This window comes from Lepidochelys kempii, chromosome 9 (assembly GCF_965140265.1).
Source record: "Lepidochelys kempii isolate rLepKem1 chromosome 9, rLepKem1.hap2, whole genome shotgun sequence".
NCBI lineage: Eukaryota > Metazoa > Chordata > Testudines > Cheloniidae > Lepidochelys > Lepidochelys kempii.
In genome coordinates, this window is record NC_133264.1 from 86,408,370 (window position 1) to 86,433,353 (window position 24,984).

General features: G+C 39.1%; 1 protein-coding gene across 16 annotated transcripts in view; it reads left to right on the plus strand.

Moving 5' to 3' along the window:
- TENM1 (teneurin transmembrane protein 1) overlaps positions 1-24,984 on the plus strand; it is a 1,403,901-nt gene that overhangs the window by 111,401 nt on the left and 1,267,516 nt on the right. The window contains exon 2 of one of the 16 annotated variants that reach the window (XM_073361273.1): positions 5,177-5,261. The exons of the other annotated variants lie outside the window; for them this stretch is intronic. The gene's annotated coding sequence lies outside the window, so the exon portion shown is untranslated. The remainder of the gene's footprint in view (positions 1-5,176; positions 5,262-24,984) is intronic. 16 annotated transcript variants of the gene reach the window in all.

Sequence of the window (24,984 nt, forward strand, 5' to 3'; positions counted from 1 at the left end):
ATGGAAGCCCCATAGATGTACGAATCAGCTGGAGGATTGGAAGTCCATGGGAAGAGAAGAACAGCATGAGGTCATCCTGAGTCTGGGGATTTAGCGCCTTCTTCTGTAGCATGGGGCACGGGTCACTTGCTGGAGGATTATCTGTAACTTGAAGTCTTTAAACCACGATTTGAGGACTTCAATAGCTCAGACATAGGAGAGAGGTTTATCGCAGGAGTGGGTGGGTGAGATTCTGCGGTCTGCATTGTGAAGGAAGTCAGACTAGATGATCATAATGGTCCCTTCTGACCTTAATATCTATGAATCTATGACAAAACAGTGAGTTTGGGCAGATATATGGAGAGTGAAGAAGCCATCTTGGCATCCATCACTGTACAGATACAAGAAGTCAGTGCTTTTTCAAGCTCGGAAAGATGAGACCTTCAGCCAAGGGGTCTGAAGTCTCCGGGAACTGAATATAAGTGCAAAACCTGCTTTAGACAAAGATCTTTCACCTAGGAATGATCTTTCCACTCTGTGGAATGTTTTGGCTGAGACAAGTCAGCCATCTGGAAAGGAAGTCTACCTTGTACCAAGGCTGTACCTTGTTGAGTTAGGTCTTACCCACTAGAAGTGTATTTTACTTTTATTTGCTTGTCACCATTTCTGATGTTATCCCTTTTACTTGGACTCACTTTAAGCCCCTCTCTTTTGGATTAAGTCAACCTGTTTTAAATTTATTCTAAACTGACCCAGTGCTATGTTTGAATTGAAGTGATTGTTAACTCCAGTTTAAGTAATAGATTATGCTTTTGTTTCTTTAAAAGAGCAACAAACCTTGTTATTTGATTGAGTAGTCCAGGAGAGGGCTGCAAACTTCAGGGCAGAGGGTTTTTGGGGAAATTCAGGGCTGGGGGTGTATTGGGGTCACCCTGCAAGTAGTAATTGAGGCTGAAGACCAGGGTGAGGCTGTTGTGTTGTAGGCAGGCTGCTGGGGTCAGAGTGCTGAACCAGGGCTGCACAGCACACAGACACTCAGGGAACTGCATATTTGTCTGCTGGCAATTGGCGTCTGGGCTGTGGGCCACAGCAGCAGAGTATTTAAGACACCCAGTGTTACAGAGCATTCTGTGACACAGCCTCTCACCAGTCTGGGCTTCAGCCCATAACATGAAAGCCTGCCCTCTGGGAAATGTTAGGATAATATTGTATTTGATAAATATTAGTTATTGTACTAACTCATAATGCCAGGGGGAACATACATATTTTCAGTTAGAAAAAAAATATCATTTTGGCTCACTAAGATATTAATACATACCGCAGCAAAGCTGAACCTCTGAGCTTCCATTTGTTATTTAAGATGTACTGTCTCCCACAGTTCTTCTGGCAGGGTGAAAATGTGGTTGGTTAATATAGGGGATTTTTTTGAGAGACCTGAAAACATTGGGATTTGCTTCTTTGCAAGATTCTTTTGACGAGAACAGTAACTTGAACACTGAAAGTAACTTGATTTCTCCTGAAAGCTTCCTAGTCATTTCTTTAGTCATAACATTTCATTTTTATTTTTGGGCACCTGGAACCAGGCAATCTGACAAAAAGGAGATCTCTGAAGTCGCTTTGTGAGGATTCCATCTAAATTGTACTGAGATTGCATTTTGGGAATGCAGTACTTTGATCTATACCCGCTTTCATGGATGAAGGAGTTTTTTGTTCTCTGCACTTAGGATTTTATCTAGACTTTTCCTAAGTGGCTACTACAATAATCAAAGGCAGCTTGTTGGTATGGGTCTTGGGTAATAATTTCTTGTGTGCCCTTGAACATTCTCCTTTGTTACTCTTTTTGATGACATGACTTGTCTTAGAAATATAGTGAGTGGTTTGTTGTTGTTGTTTTGAGTTGAGCCTATGTTTAAATAGATCCCTAATGGAGTGTAGAAATGAAGGTTTTAATGTGGTGCCTCATTATGAGTAGATAACTTTTCGTTATTCCCAATGAAATCTCTGTCCATGGCCAAGAGGAAGTTGAAAGCTGCTTTATATAACCTTGGAGGTATTATTTTTTAAGTCCAAAAAGCATGATATAACAAGATACGTTATATGCCCTGAACTCTTGCATTTTACAACTGCTTTCCTCTCCTTTATAATACCTCCCTTCATCAACTCACTTTCACTTTGATTGTATCTGCTGTATATTTGGCAAATAAAATGTTGGTAAATATGTAACATTAATCCTTTTATTGTCTACTTGCTGCTTGAATTTATCTCCTGTAGCGTTCTTGGTTTGAAAGCCATAATCATAACACTGTAATTAACATAGGAGTCATTTAATGTGCTTATTTACATTATTCTAACTTTCTTTTGTTTCTGAAATTATGCCTACTCATGCTACTACTTCCTCACCTAGCAAATGTATTTGTTTCCATGTCACTGGGTAATTCCTGGTCTGTGTCTAATTATAAAGATAAAAAATGGAATTAAAGCACATAAAACAGGAACTTTGGAATGGCTGTTTTGAAAATCTTCCCCTTCTATTTAGTGACTATCTTGTCCTTAATTATAAAGTGGTATGCAGTCTTGTTTCTATTTGTAAGATATTTATAAGAATAGTAAACAACATCACAATTGTGTGGATAGCTGATAATAGCACTAATTCCATCTGTTTTTTAGAGTTCTGCAGAATCGTTAGCTTTTGCTCTCAGCAGGCACGTTGAAAACTCAATTCTCCTCTCACAGACTTCTATGAGAAATCTCGAATACGGATTGAAATTTCATTACTCGTTCATGTTTTGGTGGAGTCTAAACTTTTGCTAAATATAGTTAAATTTGTGAATTTTTTGTTTTAAAAAAAACAATTTTTTGCACATTTTCCCATCCAGAAAGGTTTGTCTTTCATTTCCTGTGCTCTTAACACTTCCTAAATTTTAGTGGAACTTTCAGTTACACAAGGGATGCAGGATAGGGGCTACTCTTTATATGAAAAGACTCTGGGTGCAGACCTGGCCCTGTTGAAGTCAATGGGGAGTTTTATCATTTACCTCAACTGGGTGAAGTTGCAAAAAACAAACAAACAAAAAACTGTTGCAAAGAAACTAATTTGTTTTTACAAAAAAATTTTTGTGGTAAAGCAAGTAATTTGAGCTCTTGTGAATTTGCAAACCAAGAATTTTTCCACCAGTACTCAATTCTTTTGCATATCCCATAAATCATGAAAACAAAACTCAGGTTGTTTATCATTGTCATTCCAAAATTGGTGGTGCAAAAGTGGGACTGTCCTTATGATTTGTAGAGCCTCCGGCTACAGCAGGAACTCAAGCCATAGGGCAAAATCAGGCCTTGACTTGTTACCCAATGCAGTCTTGCTGCAGGAAAACATAGAAGACCAACTGGCAAGTTACAGAATGTGCATGGCATGCAAGATTCCCAAAAGAATGGAGTCCTCAAACTGTTGGCTTTGCTTGTGCTTTAAGGGGGCCCTGGCAACTTGAATTTCTTATTGATTTTTTTAAAATCATTTTATATACAGCCCCATTGAAATAGTACATCCTGACTTAAAATGTATGTTGAAGACTTGGAGAGCAAGAGATAGTGGACAGCTCAAGACCTAATACCACCTAATACCCCTTTCCTCCACCAGAGATCTGTGTACAGCCTCTCAGGTTCTAAACTCCTTCCAACGACCTAAAGAGAAGTCTTGGGTGGTAAATAAACCCTACTAGTAATTCTCTCCATCAGTTCTGCTTCAAGGTTCCTGCTGCATGAGACAGGAAGTACATATGCTGTCTAAACACCAAATGCTGTCAAACCACAAAGAAAAGAAACTGAATGTATTCCCACCATCCTAATTTCTTTGAGTTCAAGTAACTGCTGATGTGACTGGTAACTAGATTAGGTTAAAAAAACCCCCAGACAACTGATTTTCTATTGGGTAATGATTTGGTACTATCTCCTTAAAGTTAATCCTGTGCCTTATTATAAAATCTCCTAGAGGGCGGGGGCACTTTTTTTTCCAAGTCAACAGGAATATAAGTGACAAATTATTGTGAAATAATCTTTATTGTAAAATGGAGAATTCTGTGCAGTGAGTGAATATTCCTGAAAACTTAATCCTACTGGAATGGAAAGCTGATTGACTAGTGTGATTGGATGATTTAGAATTTGGAATAACCTTAGAATGACTCAGTTCTAGGATGGTATATGTTAGAAACAAACAGATGGGAGTGGAGGAGCTTTGTTGCTGCCCTAAACACCAGAGTAATGCGAACATGATGATGATCATATTTGGGGTCGGGAAGGAATTTTCCTCCAGGGCAGATTGGAAGGCCCTGGAGGTTTTTTGCCTTCCTCTGTAGCATGGGGCACGGGTCACTTGCTGGAGGATTCTCTGCTCCTTGAGGTCTTCAAACTACAATTTGAGGACTTCAATAGCACAGATATAGGTGTGAGGTCTTTTTTAGGAGTGGTGGGTGAAATTCTGTGGCCTGCATTGTGCAGGAGGTCAGACTAGATGATCATAATGGTCCATTCTTACCTAAATATCTATGAATCTATGAATCTATGATGATGGACTCAGTTCTAGGATGGTATATGCTGGGTATGATGATATGTTTAGCATCCAGGGAGAAAAGCTACATACTCTGTTACCTCTTATATTATCTCTGCTGGCCAAAGTAGCAAGAGCACTGCTAGCAGCTGAAAAAAACCAAATCTTTCAGATGAAAGATTACACTCAGTTTTGGAGACTCTTATGCAGCCACATGTTTTCTGCTAAGGCTCTTCTGTTTCTGTAAGGGAGATAGAATTCTTATACATTGGGTGTAATCCTATTTTCATTGAAACCTATGGCAAAGTTCCTATTACCTTCAGAGGAGCCAGGATCTCACCCATTATGTTTAAACAAAACTAGTTTTAAATTTATCTGGAGTTTTCAATTTTATTCTATGTTGCACAATTGACAGTTTTAGGTAATTAATTTATGGTTGATTTTCCAGCTCAAATACAACACGAAACACTACTTTATGTGTGGAGTTGGCTGAAGCAAGTTAAACTGGTTTATTTATTCTTGTTTTCTTCTTCATATAATTCAGCATTAGTGCATATTGGCAGATTTAATTGTGATTGCTTGAAAAGCTAGAGGCTACTTATTTCACCACAGAGTTTCTATATAAACATGACATTAATAATGTGTATTTTAATTAAGTTGCAGGTAGCTTTTCGTGGGTGATTTTTTTTGAAACTTCACAAGAAAAAACATAATGGGTGAACAGGCAGAAACAGAATTTATGGTAAGAGTGAAGCTTTTGCTAGTGTTTCTTTCTTAAAGCAAATCATAGCATTGTAAGAGAGTGTGTTTTCAGGCTTGTATAACCATAGTATATTAGTGAGGCATGTGGGTTATGCATAACAGAAACAGAATCTTCCCTTAAATATATGCACATAAGTCCCCTTTGAAATCATTGGGAATTGCACCCATATATAACTGAGAATAGAATATAGCCCATATAGCAAGATTTTCTGAATATCTTATGCAAGCTTAAATACCAGCCTGTCCTGATTCTACCTGCCCATTATTAAACTATTTTGCTATCTCATCATTTTCCTACACTTCTCTCTGGCTGTGAATTTCACATAGTGCTTGGAAGCACTTTTTTTCCATCTTCATCTAGCCAAGATATTTTATCCACTCATCTCAAATGGAGACCTTTCCATAGTCATATAGGTATTTGTTACCTTAGGCTAGGCTGTTGCAATGTACTTTACTGAGAACTACCCTTGAAGACCAATGGAAATGTCAACTAATGTATAATCATAGAACTGGAAGGGACCTCGAGAGGTCATCCAGTTCAGTCCCCTGCACTCAAGCAGGATGAAGTATTATCTAGACTATCGCTGACAGGTGTTCATTCAACCTGCTCTTAAAAATCCTCAATGATGGAGATTCCACAACCTCCCTAGCCAATTTATTCCAGTGCTTAACCACGCTGACAGTTAGGAAGTTTTTCCTAATGTCCAACCTAAACCACCCTGATGCAATTTAAATAATGTATGTGTCCACGTTTTAGGAAGTGTTTAGAGATGTGCTCTGTACCCTACATTTTCTAAATCTTTGGATGCTTTAACACATTAAATATTTTTTTCCTGAACAGTTATCACTAACAACCTTATTTAGCAACAAATAGATGTAAAGTAGAACCCTGTAGAACTGTCTGTAAAAATCAAATAAACCACATGTTCTTGTTGGTAACCCTGATCCTCCTGCCTTCTGTTTGTCCTTAGATGTAGTTATATGCCTGTGCCTTTTCTGGCATCTCTCTTTGGCTTCAGTGGGCTTTATTTTAAGATACCCAGAGTTGTAAATTCTTCCGGATCAGCACAGTGACTCTAGTTAATGGGAGCTGCCAGTATTTGTCACTTCTGAAAATTAGTCAGTGTTCATGAAAAAAACATCACAGCATGAGACCATATAATTTTAGAAGCCTGGGACTTTTTTGGCCTCTTTTGCTGTCTGAAAATATTTTTCTCAGGTTATCTTATTGTGCCATACGTTCTCCTGTAACAGACTGCTTTTATCTCCTGAACAATGCAGAATTGGTGTAATGCAGTATATGAGTATCTATTCAAATGCAGTATATAAAGTTATAAAAAAGATACTAAAAGAAAATTGTTTTTGAATGTCTAGTAAGTTGTATCTATTTTTTAATTATTTATATTTTCCCTTGAAATATACCAGACTTATTTGCACAAACTGTATAATAGTGTGGCTTATGCAAACTCCTGTAGATGGTATTCTACTGAACATTGTCCTGAGCCCCAGGATCACATCTATGGGTCAACTATCTGAAAAATGGTGAAGTACCTTCTTTATTGTCAACATGAGTCCAATTAACAAGGTGTATTTGGGGAAGGGATGCACTGGTCCCCAGGAAGATGCTCAGGTTATTCTCAGACATAACCTCTCACTAAATGTAATTCAAGAACAGTCTAATTATTACTGCGTATAAAAGTGCATTGAATGCTATATTTTTTCAGTCAATGTAACTGATTATAAGGATGCACAGTGATTGTATGGCTTGGGGGATTGATTCAACTCTCTCTCTCAAGTCAGTGCGAGTCTTTCCATGGATTTCAATAGAAGCTGAATCCAGCCCTAAGAATCTCTACAATGTGAAATGGGAGCATCATGGAATATAGATGGCAAAAAGACTTCTCTCCTAATGGTTTGAGTGCACTTGATAAAAACAAAGGCTAGACACCATATCTAAACTTTTGAAGTGGCTTGTAAAAGAAATATGTAACTAGAGGGTGAAGTTTGCCTCAATGTAGTGATATTACATAAGGGCCCCCATAACACTTAAATATTATGTTAAGGGTCAGATCCTCAGTTGATGTAAATATGATTTACACTAACTGAGAATCTGGTCCTTAACACAGCATTTGACATACAGGTGTCCTTGTATGACCTCTCTGTTACAAGATGAATTCCACCCAGAACTAATTTTTCTTCACCTAGCTAACATCACTCTAGATTTTTCCCCCAATACTCCTTGGAAGTTTGAAAGCAATTCAGAGAGAAGGCCCCAGGTCTTGGAAATCTGTTTTCTATAGCCTAATTCTTCAGGCTATGTGGATAAACACTCAGATACCCTTACATTAAACTACATAAAGAAATAGAATTATACATTTAAAAACATGGACAACTTTTCTCCCACCACTGGTTAGGTCTACTATTATATACATTCTGCAAACTTAATGGGGACAAATTGCCATTCTTCAATAAACATGAATTAAAGAAATGTCCCATTTCTTTCTTCGCTTGGTAATTGAGACAGCAAACTGGCAATGGTAATTCTCCCAAAATGTACCCTGGAGAAACTGATTAATGCTGTATAGTGGCAAAGCAAGTCTTCTAAGAAGTCTTTAATTTGGAAGGTGTAACTAATAAAAATAGAGAAGCTAAACTTTTGAAATTTTAAAAATTAAATGTAAGGGTAATTTGTTCCCACCAGAAGATAAAATTATCTATCCTTCAAGGTTGAGTGGATATAATTGCCTATCATATAAATCTCTTGACAAATAGTGCCCTCAGGCAGTGTGACACTAATAATTGTTCAATTACATACTTTTAGCGTTTCAAAAGGCCAGAGTCATTATTATGCACCTCATTAATAGATATACAGGGATAGTTTAAACACATAGAAAAATATTTTTCTTTTAAGGATAAGTTCAGCTTTGCAATTAAAGTGTATAGTAATCACCTATAATTTTTAATACCTCTAATTTAATTCCGTTTACTGACAATGATTGCACTCTAATCAGATCATTTTGTCAAAAGAAACAGAGGTCAGTCAATCAGATTAGTAGGTTGGCCTTACAGAATGTAATATTGAATGTTAAAATATTCAAACTTCAACCAGTACAGTACCAAAGCATTAATTGCAAAAGAAGATAACATTATATAAATTCTGCCTACCTGAATTTTTATTGGTTTCTGACTGGTTGTCTTTTAATGATCTGTGAAGGAGTTCACTCACTGCTGGCCTTGCCTAGTGGGCAGGATGGGGCATGACAGGCCCTCTCCTTTGTGGGTGCCCCTGTTGGTAGCCACACCAGCCCTACAATGGTTTGTCCCTTTGATGACCTGCCCCTCTGGCCAGGTCACTTGTCTGTGTCTGCCCCTTTTGGGGTATATAAAGAGTCGAACAACGGAGTAGCCTTCTGAGTTAGGGAAGGGTTCCAGTCTTTTCCTAGGTTGAGGTCTCATGGTCCAGACTCGTCCGTCTTCAGGGCCTTCCCTCAACAACATTCCCCACAGGAGAGGTAGATGTCTGTCTTTGGTACCCCTAGGGGTTGTAGGGGAACTCAGGCCTACCCTTCCCACTAAGTTCTGATCCAGGGCCCAGTGGCAGGTGGCTAAGTCCTGCACTCCAAAGTGCTATACTGCTGCCTCTCTGGATCACTTCCGACCAGTCCTTTCTCTTCCCCGTGGATGAAGTAAAGACATTAAATACGGATTGAACCCAAAGAGAGAGTCTCAAACCTTCAGAAAGTCACAGATCTCTCCATGGTGGGCTGGAGTAAGTTGCTGTATGCAGTCCTCAGGTGCTCCTTCCCAGAAGCTCACAGTAAGATTTCTTCACCTACATTGTCTGCCTTCTACTGAGCTGCTTTGCTCCCCTTTTAATCTCATCTTCCAGCCTGTGCATGTTTTGCAGTTGTGGTGGGGTATTGCCACCTCGGTTCAGAGCAGATCTTTAACCCCTTCCTTTCCAGTGTGGGGTTTGTATATGTCATAACATCATCACACACCTAACTGTTCTTCCATGGCACTTCTGAGTGTAGGGCTGTCAGAGTTCAGGGCAACTATGCCTGTATTTCCCCTCAGTAGTCAAGTAAGGACATCCGTCTCAGGCTTCCAATTCTCCAGCTGTTGCCTCTCATGGGTGAACACCAGGTCCCTCTCCCTTCTGACTAGGTCATTTCCAGGCTGCACAGTTCCCTACCTACACTATCATTCCCAAAACAGACAGGTTGCGCAAGGGCACCTGCTTGCTTTTTCTTCAGAGATGGTTAACTGTTGCAATTGCTACAGTTATAATTTACCATACAGCACTTTCTGTGCAAGTCTACTTTATTCTTAAGGTAAAAAGCACAGGGAAAACATATTAAAAACAATAAAAGAACCAACACACATGCTGATAAGTTTACCAGAAATCACCCTATACTATAACAGGGTTCAAAAAAGAACTTGATACATTCATGGAGGAGAGGTCCATCAATGGCTATTAGCCAGGATGGGCAGGGATGGTGTCCCTAGCCTCTGTTTGCCAGAAGCTGGGAATGGGTGACAGGGAATGGATCACTTGATGATGACCTGTTCTGTTCATTCCCTCTGGGGCACCTGGCATTGGCCATTGTTGGAAGTCAGGATACTGGGCTAGATGGACCTTTGGTCTGACCCAGTATGGCCGTTCTTATGGTCGCCTCGACCCTAACATGGATTCTGGCAGGAGCAGTCCTCCTAACTGCCACATGGTGTTACAAGTATCAGGGGGGTAGCCGTGTTAGTCTGGATCTGTAAAAGCCACAAAGAGTCATGTGGCACCTTATAGACTGACATATTGGAGCATAAGCTTTCGTGGGTGAATACCCACTTCGTTGGATGAATATAGTGGAAATTTCCAGAGGCAGGTATAAATATACTAACCTCATTATCCCTAGCCTGATTCTTGCTTGCATATTTATACTTGCTTCTGGAAATTTCCACTACGTGCCTCCAACGAAGTGGGTATTCACCCACGAAAGCTTGTGCTCCAATACCTGTGTTAGTCTATAACGTGCCACAGGACTCTTTGCCGCTTTTATGGTGTTACAAGTTCATCAAAGCTTCATCTCAGAATAATCATGCAGCCTTGTGAGGCCTCAGTAGCCAAGTCCTTCCAATCCTTCACTAAGGACTGGAGCCCTCTGTCAACCAGGGGCCGTATCCATTTCCTGGCTCAGGAAGAAGGCCGAGAGTCAGTTTAAAGCCAGGCTATTTATCCAGAAACCCTTTTGTCTGTTGATCCGTGGAGAATCCAGTTTGAACTAGTATATTCAAACTTCTCCAGAGAGGCGGCTTCTCTGGAGATTTTACAGCCTCAGTGTATTTGCCTAAACATCCCCTGCTGTTCTCCTATTCACCCTTCCTAGGGAAATACATACAGTTCCACAATAACACATGCACAATTTCATTTTAAATACAATGTGCCCCTAATTCAATACAATTTAACTTAATTCAATAAAGTTTTCCTTAATTGCATAAGATCTGATCAGGATATTACAAGATACTGTCAGTCTATCACAAAAGGCCCCCTTTATGTAGTCTCAATTTGTGCTCAACCAGAATCTGGCTGTAACTAGCCAGCTGAGAATTCCTAAGGTTTGGGGAAACCCAAACAGGTTTGGTAAAGGCAGGTTTGGTAAGGGCAGCATATATAACAACTTCCCTCACCACCAGCACCATCTTGGCATAGGAGATATGTTGGGGGAGAGATGGTGTGTGATAGGTCTGCTCTGCTATACTGTTTCTTAGCTGGTATATGGCTTTCTAGGGGCCAAGGGCTGCTTGTGCAAGTTAAAGTACCCTCTAGGCTACTTGCACAGACTACTCCTCTGTATCAGGGAGCAGTAACAGGCTCACCAATAGATCCCCAATTTTCCTATGCTGAGTAGAGCTTGCTTGCGGCAGGCAATATGCCCAGGAATATTGAGTCACTAATTACAGTAATATGTTCACTAAACATTAAACTACAACTGTGTCAGTCGCACCTTATAATTTATCCGATTTTCCTGTTTTATTTTATTTTATTTTTAGTTACCATAATTAATTATTTATACAGAATCATAGAGGTGTGTGGCAGTTACAGACAAATAGCTTTACAATCTAAGGGCCTGATACTTGTCCTACTGCATGCTTCTATGAGTTTTCCCATTTACTTCAATAGCACTAATCACTAAGCTCAATGGCAAGTGTTAACAGGAACAAGCCATAGGCACAAGGTCCTATTTGAGTGAAATTTTTACTACTTAAATAGGTTGATTTGAGAGAAGCTCATTCTATATACCATTGCAAGTTTGTTTCTTTAAAGTATATACTGCCATAGTAGCTTAAACAAACTCTTTTGATTTTTGAATGACTTAACTGTAGGTAGGACATGAATAACTGAGAACACCTCATAAAGGGTCGATTTACCTTATAATTAAGATCGTCTTGACATAGCTCTAATGGCAATAATAGATTCAGTGACAAGGTGGTGGTTTTTTTCTTCATATCCATGACTGTGGAAGTTCTAGAACTCTACTCTGCTGCATGATCAGTCTTGCAAACTTCTTGGAGAGTTCTGATGTTAAACCTTGGGATTCTAGCACAGAACAAGGGCTCAGTATGGCTACATCAGGGGATGGATAATTGGCTTCTTCATGACAGTAATAATTCCTCCACGGTGTTGAAATTCTCACAGATTCAACATAAGAAAGACAGAGACTCATTTGGCTTTGTGGTCAGAATTTTGCTCCTGCAAAACATGTTCATGATTTCCCCCACTTTTAATGTTTAGTAAATGTTTGCAAGTGTTTATAATATATAAAGATAAAATCTCATAGGAATACCCAAGAAAAACAAGGATTTTTATGGAAGTTCCATTTACAATTCTGTTCAGTTTCTTCCTATTTTTCAAAATTGATGTGGCTATCAGGCACAGGAATAAAACTTAAAAACAGAATAGACATTTAATCATATTTATTACAAAAGAATAATTAACCTCTGATGTCTTGTCTGGGTATGATAATCTTGCCACCCCCAGCTGTTCATTCTGACCAATAACCCAAGCATAATATAAAATCACGTCGGTCTTCTTTCAGAGGGGATCGTACCTAGCACAACAGAGGAAAATATAAATTATCTTACGAAGACACTCTGTATAAGCTAGTGCTTATTAAAATATTCACATTGAAACCAAAAGCCTGTGACATTTGCTTGGTTTTGGATATTGTTGCAAATTCAACATTTTATAAGGTTTGGTTGTGAGTGAACTTAAACCAAACTATGGTTTTGCATTAAATTCACATGAAATTTGAGCCCAAAATGTGAGATGTGTTCATGCAGATTGAATCTTAAGAAAATGATGACATGAACCCTTGCTAAACAAAAATGATGACCTTTGCACGTATCTAATCAGAAACCACTCTATCTCCAGACTTGGTGAATGATTCCATGGTACTGGTTTTCAATGCTTTGAAAAGTACCCTCTAGCCAACCTCAGAATGCTTTAGCAATCAAACACCAATATTGACTGGTAACGAGTATCTGTGACTGTATTCCTTAAAGTACTGCTCTTTGAAGGCTTCAAAACAGGGAATGGGTTTAAAACAAGTTATCTGTATTGGTAACGTGAGCATAAAACCGCCATGCATATAAATTTAAGGGTAAGAGTCAGGTGGCTTACAGAATGAAATGCTGCAAGTACTAGGAAATTCTGTGTGTATAGCATTAGAATTGGCCTTGCTTCAAGCAAAAGATTTGAGATCGAACTTAGGACTGAGTTGGTATCACTGTAATTTGCAAACCCTTTCAAAATGAATACAACCATTTCTAATTCATCCAGTTTTTCCAAATTTTGCATTTTTGACATTTCTGCAGAATTATCTCCTGACTCCTTTGCAATAATTCTCATTGATTGCAATGCACTTCATCAGAGATAAAGCAGTAAACTGCATACTTCTGTGCTGCTAAAGTCAGCATGTGCAGTAGTTATGGCTTCATCTGATCTTTTCTTTTAGGTTTTGAAACAAGAACTTTCTGTCCTGCCCTGAACTTCACAAGCTAATTGAAATTAGAAATGGGATGAAAAGTTCCATACTAATTTAGTTACCTGAGACACTGATGATATTTTGCATCTATATAGAGATCTGGTTGGTAATTTTCCAATGAAACAGAGTTTCACAGAAACATATCTGATTCAATGAACCTTCTACTAATAAACAGGCAGGGTTCCAAGAAAAACCTCACTGGTTTCCTGTCAGCTCACATGTCAGGGCTCTCCCAAGCACAGCCCAGCCACGTGGACTTCCTTGGAATGAGGGATCCCAGGACTTTCAACTACCAGGACAGCTGGCTCCCCAGGCTGCTGCAATGTTCAGTGGTGGGGCAGTGAAACTGACAAGAACCTTATATATTGCGATCAGTAGCTGCCAGGATCCAGGGAGCATATTTTATTTCAGAAACACCATGTGTCAAAACAGAATTTTATGGAATTTTCAGGTTGGAGGATATCTTTAAAAATATGATTTTGTTCCATATCAGAACAAAACCATATTTCAAAATGTCAAAATTCCCCCTGAACTGAAAATTATGAGTTTCACCTAGTTCTCATTCTCTCCTATGTATATATAGATAGATATCGCCAAGCGCCTTATGAACATTGGTACAAATAAGCCTCTCTCTGGGAGCTGTAGGGCTAGGGTTCTCCTACAAGCTTCCCATGTTGAGATATTCACATAGTAATTGTGTCTTTTCTTTAGTACCTGGATTCATTACATATTTCTGTGTCTCTGCTCCTCGCCCTCCCACACGATGGCCATGCTTCATTGGCTGATAGACGGACAGGCTGGGCCATGCTTCTCCATACCCTTTTTAGATGACAAAGGCAGATTCTTTCAGTTCCTGTACTGAGGGATCACAAGGACTCTGATTGTGTGAGGGACTCCTCTGGAGTACAAGAGCATGGGGGAAAATTCCTTGTGCCCAATCTCTCACCCAGCCACCTTACCAACCCTCCTCTTTTCCAGGCCTTTATGTGCACACTGGTATTTTGTTGCCCCTGATTTCATTTTCTACTATTAAGTAGTGCTAGAACAAAATGTATTCATTTATTTTGCTGAATATGGCAAAGCACTTTCAGATTCTTATAGTCCCAATTGCAAATTTCCCATTTATATTTCTTTAGTTTTATTTTTACCATTTCTAAACATGAGCTTAAACCTTAGCCACTTTCATTCCTCTTCAAGCCTTGTTTGTGTTTACAATAGGTATTACAGTATTTTCATGTAAATAGTTATGAATATGATTACACTTCAGAAAAGCATTCAATTACTCCTCCTACTCCTTTCCCACCTGGAGCACTAGCAGAGTTGATAACCATGGATACGCACAGAGCATGGCTACTCCATGGTAGGACTCGGATGTCTGGCATCGTTTTTATTGGCAGGTTCTAGAGAGAAATGTGCTGATTATAGTGTAGCTGACTCTTTGTCTTTTGCTTGGTAAAATCTGCAGTGAATTAGAGCTGCCTGATTATTTGAACACTTTGTCTTTGACATGTACTCTGTTACGAGAAATTTGTACAACTGAGAGTGTCTGGTGTGTCTGAGATTTACAACAACATGGTGTTTGCTTCCTCCTGCGATCCAAGCCTCAGTGCCCACATAAAAAATTTCACTGGTACAAAAGATAGTTTGTCTGTTCATGCCACCTGAACCTATTTGTCAATCACTTATGCCCTGAGGGTGGTTTTGTGTGTGGAGAAGCTGGAGCTGGCTTCACAGAAAAAAATAAATTATACTTTATAGAAACAACTGTACCATGTAACGATTATTAGGAGCAGGAGCAGGTGTAAGAACAGGACTTGAAATGGTAGTTAAGTCTTGGAATCGTTCAGGTATTTCTGTAATGGTGCAGCTATGTTTTTAAAGCAAAGAGGCTGGTAGAAATTATGAAAATAAGAGGAACCAGGTAAATATCTTCTAATCTCCCCTGAAATAATCTTAGAGTAGAAAGAATACCTATCTAGAAAGAAAATACAATCTCTTAGTGCACTGAGTTTCTGACTCACAAGTCAGTGGAAGCATAGATAGTTAACAACTAGTTTGAAAGTTGAAAGAGTATTCAAAATAAGTAATTTAGACAGTCCCACCAGGGTGGTGCTTACTGAAGTGATGCCGTTTAAAATAATACCATATGGTGCTTAGTGCTTCATTTAGTCAAATTTTCCAACCTACCAATGCGCCTCTAAACATCTGTGCTTGCTGGTACTGAATTATTACAGGTTCAGAAATGTATCTCAACTAATTATTACAAACCTCTGCTTAAAAGTGTTGTTCAAGAGGTGACAACACTTAGCCAAAGTCAGAATGTAAAATAATTTTTGTGGTTATTTTATTAAAATAATAAATTAAGTGCCAATATTCAAAATCACACAAGTGCAAATATTAATAAATTTATTAACCACCAACTATTCCCACTGGTCCTCCCCAAACCTTGTTGGAGGAAACATGCTGAGTAAGTTGACCTGAACAGAAAGGAGGCTGTTTTGAAAACAGCACCAGAAAAACTCTGCTCAGGAAAGGAATTCCAGAGGTGGAATCCTACCACTGTGAAGACCCTGATCCTGTCCCAACCTTAAACATAAAGACTAAAATAATCTGTTTGACCTCCACTGTCTTGAACATCCACTCCCAGTCTCTATTCAAGCCTAAGTTAATTGTATCCAGTTTGCAAATTAATTCCAATTCAGCAGTCTCTCATTGAAGTCTTTTTGGAAGTTTTTTTGTTGAAGAATTGCAACTTTTAGGTCTGTAATTGAGTGACCAAAGAGACTGAAGTGTTCTCCAACTGGTTTTTGAATGTTATAATTCTTGACATCTGATTTGTGTCCATTTATTCTTTTACGTAGAGACTGTCCAGTTTGGCCAATGTACATGGCAGAGGGGCATTGCTGGCACATGATGACATATATCACATTGGTAGATGTGCAGGTGAACGAGCCTCCGATAGTGTGGCTAATGTGATTAGGCCCTGTGATGGTGTCCCCTGAATAGATCTGTGGACACAGTTGGCAACGGGCTTTGTTGCAAGGATAGGTTCCTGGGTTAGTGGTTCTGTTGTGTGGTGTGTGGTTGCTGGTGAGTATTTGCTTCAGGTTGGGGGGCCATCTGTAGGCAAGGACTGGCCTGTCTCCCAAGATCTGTGAGAGTGATGGGTCGTCCTTCAGGATAGGTTGTAGATCCTTGATGATTCGTTGGAGAGGTTTTAGTTGGGGGCTGAAGGTGATGGCTAGTGGCGTTCTGTTATTTTCTTTGTTGGGCCTGTCCTGTAGTAGGTGACTTCTGGGTACTCTTCTGGCTCTGTCAGTCTGTTTCTTCACTTCAGCAGGTGGGTATTGTCGTTGTAAAAATGCTTGATAGAGATCTTGTAGGTGTTTGTCTCTGTCTGAGGGGTTGGAGCAAATGCGGTTGTATCGTAGAGCTTGGCTGTAGACAATGGATCGTATGCTGTGGTCTTGATGAAAGCTGGAGGCATGTAGGTAGGAATAGCGGTCAGTGGGTTTCCGGTATAGGGTGGTGTTTATGTGACCATCGCTTATTAGCACCGTAGTGTCCAGGAAGTGGATCTCTTGTGTGGACTGGTCCAGACTGAGGTTGATGGTGGGATGGAAATTGTTGAAATCATGGTGGAATTCCTCAAGGGCTTCTTTTCCATGGGTCCAGATGATGAAGATGTCCTCAATGTAGTGCAAGTAGAGTAGGGGCATTAGGGGACGGGAGCTGAGGAAGCGTTGTTCTAAGTCAGCCATAAAAATGTTGGCATTTCAGGTTGTTCTGCAAGGGATGGTGTGAGTATGGATGTTCAGATATACTTTCTGGATTATTTCTGTCTACCTTACTGAGTTAGACTAGTGTGTGTGACTTTGGTCAATTTATTAATACATTATTTATTTGTAAATACAAAAGAGTTCCTGTAGTGTAAGTGTTGCACCTGTGCACATCGGGGTTCCCAACTATATAATAATTTTAATAATACTGGGCCTGATCTTGGGATGAGAGCCTGCCAACCCTCAAAGTGATAACTGGGAATTTTATTCATAATCTGTGGATCAGGCTAGAGGTGCTTGCCTGCTGGTGTTCAAACATTTGCTGCAGGTCTCTTGTAAAAGGAGACAGTTTGCCAAGCAATCCTTTTTGTCTACATTGTTTTGTTATTGCGAACCAAAGGCCAAATCCTGTGGGCTTCACACTAGAAGCTACTTTGGCTTCAGTGGAACTACTTGTGTAAGTTCGGAGCGCAGAATTGGGCCCTAAATTGATACTAGCAATGCTACATGCATGCCGTTAGGATTTATAAAAAGCTGTGTTCCACCTGGCAGGTTTCCACTCATGTTACGTGCTTTTGAAAGCCAGAGTGCAGGGTATGAAAATGGACAAAGAACGAGAGATTTTAAAATAGTAGGCACAAAGTACTTGATAATAGACTAACTGAGGGAGAATTAAGTGAAGTGTCACAGGGATTATTATTTGGCCCTGTTTTTAATTTACTTAAATGGCCTAAACAGTGGGAGCCAAATGTGAACCCACAAAATTTGCTGATAATACAACATTTGAGGGAGTAATAAATACCACACTGACAGCAGATGAGCAAAAGAATTGTGACCTACTTTTAATTAGGTAGGCACGTGGGGATTCAACATACCATATCAGCTAATATGAAGTAATATACTCTGGGAAAATAATAAACATGAACTTTGTGAATGGAACAGAACTGCCACACAAGTGGTGGAAAAGTGTCAGCACAGATTTTTTCCCCCCAAGTGTGTCTAGACCAGTGGTTCTCAAACTTTTTTTTCACGGACCACTTGAAAATTGCTGAGGGTCTTGGCGGACCACTTAATGATCTTTCCAAATGTTGTTTGTATAGTTATTAGTAACTATTGTAAAGTACTTTGGATAAAAGTGCTATATAAAAAAACCAAACTTAATAATAAACATATTTTGTTCTACAAATAAAAGCACACCACTCATATATTTTAATATCACTAGTCTTACCTTTCTAATGCGATGGATGTTCCTTCTCTCCTGGGCTGGGAAGGAAGGGGGTCTTTCCCTGGCATCTGCAGCCCTGGTGCTGGGGAAAGTCACCTCTTTCTCTGGCCGCCACAGGCCTGCACATCCCAAATTCCCCATACCCCCTCTTCTCACCCCACTGCCCTCTCCCACCTACCACATATTCCCCCCAAGGCCACCACTTCACCTGACATGTCATAGCTTACGTACAATACAATGTATCTTTCCATACCCTTTACATGACACAGGTGACTGACTGTATGACACTATTGCATTCAGTTATATCTGAATATTTTCCCTGGATAAAATTAGAAAGCTGGGGACAGTATTAGCATGATGTGCTGTAAAACACAGGGAGCTGGTTTCCAGGTCTTCCATATCTCAGACCAGAAGGAAGCCCAAGGGTGCTGCAGAAGCAACTTTCTCATTTGGATGTCTCAATCTATAGCAGCCTCTATTGATTAATTTGGATAGAAAGCACTTTGTTTAAGTACAGTCTTCTCCCTCCCTTCAGGTAGGGGATGCTGTTTTTTTAAGTCCAGGATACAGGTAAAGACAGGAATGTTTCCACTGGCAGAGAGCTAATGAGCTCCATCAAACAGGTGTGTGTTGGGCTGGGCTGCAATGCTGGGTCATGGTCCTGTCCTCTGGCAAGCCTTGAGTAGTGTTTCTGAAAGATCCCTAGTAGAGTTATTAACTGTCTCCTATTTTAGATTAAAATTTATCTTGGACCTTTTAATGTTAGAAATTATTGGGCCAGACCCTCAGCTGATGTAAATCATAAAATTCCATTGACTTCAATAGAGCTAGGCTGAAATACATGAGCTGAGCATTCAGCCTACAGCTTCAGAAGCACTCAATTGTAGAAGCTAAAATCATACAAAAAGTCAGGTTTCAGAGTAACAGCCGTGTTAGTCTGTATTCGCAAAAAGAAAAGGAGTACTTGTGGCACCTTAGAGACTAACCAATTTATTTGAGCATGTAGCTCACGAAAGCTTATGCTCAAATAAATTGGTTAGTCTCTAAGGTGCCACAAGTACTCCTTTTCTTTATACAAAAAGTCAGTTATTATAGACCTTGATGGCAAAAGTAGCAGGTGCATGGAGTTCTGCACTATCCCATGTACAAGATACTTAAATGAAACCCTACTGTGCTAGTGAATTTATTTAAGCTCATACTTATTATTATTTTATTTAATAGTTTGTTCCTTTTTGTTTGAGTCTTTTATTTTCGGTGTTTATCCAACATTTGGGCCTTTATAGCTTTAGCTCTGCAGAAAAGAGTGGGACAAGATGGAGCAACACACAAAGTGCAGACATACCCTAAACTGAAGTAGTTTACACCGTCTACCTTGTCCCCAAACAATGTGTAGGTTATGTCATCTTACACTCCTTGGACACGTCATGACCAGGATAAAAAGTATTTTATAAGTATGTTAACCAATACGTTCTTTAGTATGTATAGCTGGTCGAGTTGAAGCCTAGGAAGTAGCATAGGCTCAGTTTTTCCCCTGATGCACGATTGGCCAGATGTATTCTGTTTTTTTCACCTTTTTCTGAAACAACAGAGATTGGCCACACTAGGTTGGGTGGACCAGTACCTTTTTCTACATGCCTTGCTGGTGTGTTTTGCTCACATGTTAAGAATCAAACTGATCCCCAGATCTGGAATCAGGAAGGAATTTTCCCCCTGGTCAAATAGACTGGGATCTTGGGTTCCCCACCACCCCCTTCCTCTGTAGTATGGTGTGTGGATCACCTGCTGAGATCATCTGGACATATCTCACCTGATCACTTCCCTGCCATTGTAGGGGCCATGGACACTGGCGCTCTTTGGTGTCTTGTTTGCTGTCTATGGCACACAACGGGTTAGTCTCCTGAGGACTGAAGTGTTTTAGTCTAATGAAAATCACTGGGCTCAATATTGGGGTATCAGGGTGAAATTTAATGACTGGTGATATACAGGTCAGACTAGATGATCTAATGGTCCCTTCTGGCCTTAAACTCTGTGAAACACTATGACATGAAATCTGCTTAATTTAGACTCACATCTACTCTACCAATAATGCAACTTGATTCACATTTATATATCACCTACTTTCACATACTGAGTCAAAGGAAGACTTAGACTCTGTAGACGTCTAACACTCATATATTTTGGGGAGTCTACATTGGAGTATGACAGGTTTCAGAGTAACAGCCGTGTTAGTCTGTATTCGCAAAAAGAAAAGGAGTACTTGTGGCACCTTAGAGACTAACCAATTTATTTGAGCATAAGCTTTCGTGAAGTGAGCTGTAGCTCACGAAAGCTTATGCTCAAATAAATTGGTTAGTCTCTAAGGTGCCACAAGTACTCCTTTTCTTTTTACATTGGAGTAGTTTACACTAAGGTGCCAGAAGCAGTTAAAGTACCTTAACTTTACCTTAGTGTAAATTGCTCCAATGTAAACTCCCAGAATATGCGGGTGTAAGAAGGTCTACAGGGTCTAAGTTACACAATCCTATACATCACCTCTGAATTCAGCTGCGCTCTTCACACGGCCCTAAGAAAGAAAAGAGGAGGTGCGTGTGTTACATGAGTAGAGTGAAAGCAAAAGCAGGTGCAGTCACTGTGCAAATAGAGATGGAAGTGAGCAAACCAAAAAGCATATTCTCTTCTTCCAAAACCTTCACAGTGAAATAAATCGTGAGCATATGCTAAGGCTGACCCTGAGCAGCTTTAACTTCTGCAGTCCTCTGCTGTGCCATATGTTGCTCGTGGAACTCTTCATTTCTCCACTAACACCAAGCAATCCCTCTAGGCTTCCCTCTGCACTCTCGCCCAATTACATCAACATCAACACACACACTGACTGCAACAGCCAATTCACACCTTTCTCACAGGAAAACAAATATAAGGAGAGATTCACCAAGTCCAAATTTCACTGTAAAATATTTTTTGCTTTCAAGAACTGTTTGCTAATGATAACATCTAATACCATTTGTTGTTGCCTTTTTACTATATGAAGAGCTGAGCTAAAAACTGTTCCATATTATCCAAACACTGTTAATCCTTTATGACTTTATATACAACTAAATGAAAATGTGCCTATTTGTATAGTTGTTATGGTTATTATTATTATTATTATTTTATTTTATTTATTATAAAATTTCTTGAAGTAGCTCCAGAAGTTCTGGTTGGATTATTTTAGGAATCTCATTTATTGTGATCTCATGGCACAGACTTGATGCCCCTGTCTCTTCCCTAGGAGACTAACATGCTAGGATTGCTGGAGTGACTATTTAGAGGCAGGATAGTGAAAAACAATGTATTTCTAGATAAGTATGTGACAAGTAAAATAGCTGGGGGCGGAAAACTGCTCATATTTCTTGATGACTTCTGTCACAGTTCAGAGCAATTGTATATGTATTTCCACCTTGTGGACAACCAAGGGCACCCACTCCTAGGTTTCCACTCCCCAACCGTAACCTCTCTTGGGTGGGGACTCTCTGGTCACTCTCCCTCCTGACTGAGGTTTTCCCTGCCTGCACTGTGAGTTCCCCAGCAAGTCAGACTGCCTAAGAAGGCCTGCTTTGCCTTCTCAGAGGCTATAAACAGCATAGTTGCCCTCAGTTAGGACTTACTGCACAGCCCTTTCTAAGCAAGCATGTTTATTCTTAGGGTGAAAGCATTACAGAGAAAACATATTAGAACAATTAAAGAATCAACACACATGCTAATATGCTTACCAGAGATCATATTTTATATTATTATGTTAAAAACAAAACAAAAAACAAAGTAAAACCCCATGACTGTATTTGAAATTCCTTATCTTTTGTTATTCATTAGTCATACTATTCCAGTGCCAGCAAGTACCTGAATATTAGTAGGCTTTGATGTTCAAAGCTGTCTAGGGAACTTTGGTTTTTGAGCCCATTAAAATTGGGCATACAGATCCCATGGATGGCTTTTGAAAATATCAACTGAAATGTATGAGTTTGAGATGGTAGAACTCATTTTTGGTAGAAACCTATGAGTTTTAGTTTCAGAAGGGATCTGAAATCTTTAAGTATGCATTTCACAAAGGAGGCAGTATCACCTAATGGATAGACCACTAGATTGGGACTCAGGAGACCTTGGTTCTGTTACTGGCCTACTGGGTGACTTTGGAGTAGTTACTTCACTTACACTGTTCCTCAGCTTCCCCATCTATAAAATGGGGACAATGATACTGATTTCTCTTGTACAGCACTTAAGATCTCTTAATGAAAATGGTTATATATAAGCTAGGTATTATTTTTATTAATAACAATTGGTTCTGAGAAAACATGAGTTGTAGATGGTTATATATTTTTGTTTTCATTTTATTCTTCTGGGAGTCAAAGAAGAATGTCACGTTATAATTTCAAATAAGACTCATGATTGTTTGCATAGCACAGTCTTCTTTGGACTTAGAATTATATTTCAGAGGTTAGAAAGAGAAAAATGTTTGCAGTATATGTTACATTATACTATAGTTATCTCATTATTTTACTGCATAGACCAAATGAGATGGCCATCGTCTTTGCCGACACATCAGGGATCGAAATGGGTGTCTCTAGAGCTAAATGCGTGAACAGTAACACCTTGAGCTAAAGAGACCATGATCTGTCGGTGGGGCTGTAATAGGCTCAGATCCTTTGTGGACCAGGCATGGCAGACGACCTATAAAGCGGAATATTTGCCAGTGAGTTACATGAGCATTGCCAACATAGTGGACTGTTGTACAATAAGAGGATCTACTATAGAGTGGTAGAGTTGGAGCGGATCAAATAAGAAAAAATATGAGCATTGCTAGGTATCTGGTAGGGTGACAGATCCAGATTATTACAAATTAAAATGAAAAGTAACATTAAATTATGTCAACTTTCCCCCCTGTTTATACTGTTTTTAGACTAAGTTTAAAAGTTTAGTTTTTAGACTGCAGTTTCCTTTACGCACATTTTGGCATAAATTGTGGTTGTTCTCTCACAAATAATATATATGTGCTATCTTGCCTGCAGTAATAAGGTTGGTGGTTGAAATATTCATGCTGGGGGGAAACAAATTGGTATATGGTTGTGTCTGATTAAAGTTTCATTGCGTAATTCCAGACTGGGGAAGCTATGACATTTTCTCCCTCTGGGTGATAAATCTTGGAACAGACCACTTTGAAGTGACCCTGTTTCATATTATAGCCTACCTCCAACACACATCTGCTGTTAATTAGTCAATCTGATATGTTTTGAACATTGTTTTTAACCTTTCCTTTTTCAGTAATGATAGCAAAAGTGGTAAAGGAAACTTATTTTTACATTCAAATTGATATGCCTGTTTAAGTGGTTACTCTGGTATTTTAGTTGACACCCATCCGCTGCTGGACTTAAAAATCTTTGCTAATGGAGTTAATGCTTTTCAGGTCTGTACTTGGCTTTCTAACTTTGATGTATACATTATTCATTACATTAATGACCAATTTCACAGTTTCCCAACAAATATTGCTTCAGGAGATGATACAACAGAATCATAGTACTAAAGTGAAATTGAGGAGCTAGCCAGGAAATGTAATAAAAGAACTATTCTGGAGAATCATTGTACAGTTTTGTTGTAAACTTGTACTCTTTGAAGATATATGTTACCAAAATGAACATTGAGTTTGAAAAAAGGCAGTTTAATTAATATTTAAGTTTATATAAACACACAAGATTTTACAAATGCCTCCAATTAGTTTGTACTCTAGTTTACGTTTATTCATTGTATGTGTTTTATACGCTTTATTAAATTGTTTAAGACTTTATCAACCTCATGAGAAACATGCAGAGATCTTGTATGCTGGTTTGTAAAAGTACTTCCTAAGAGTATAAATATTAGGGCTGTCAGGCGATTAAAAAAATGAATCATGCAATTAATCACACTGTTAAACAATAAGAGAATAACATTTATTTAAATATTTTTGGATGTTTTCTACATTTTCAAAAAAATTGATTTCAATTACAACACAGAATACAAAATGCACAGTGCTCACTTTATATTTATTTTTTATTATAAGTTTTTGCACTGTTAAAAAAACAGAAAAAATAGTATTTTTCAGTTCACTTAATACAATTACTGGAGTGCAATCTCTTTATCTTGAAAGTTGGACTTACAAATGTAGAATTATGTACACATTTTTTCATTCAAAACAATGTAAAATTTTAGAGCCTGAAAGTCCACTCAGTCCTACTTCTTGTTCAGCCAATCACTCAGAAAAACAAGTTTGTTTACATTTGTAGGAAATAATGCTACCTGCTTCTTGTTTACAGTGTCACCTGAAAGTGAGAACAGGTGTTCTCATGGCACTATTGTAGCCGGCATCACAAGATATTTACATGCAAGATGCACTAAAGATTCACATGTCCCTTCATGCTTCAACCACCATTCCAGAGTATGTGTGTCCATGCTAATGATGGGTTCTGCTCGATAACAATCCAAAGCAGTATGGACCAACACATGTTCATTTTCATTATATGAGTCAGATGCCACCCGCAAAAGGTTGATTTTCTTTTTTGGTGGTTTGGGTTCTGTAGTTTCTGCATCGCAGTTGCTTTTTTAAGACTTCTGAAAACATGCTCCACACCTTGTCCCTCTCAGATTTTGGAA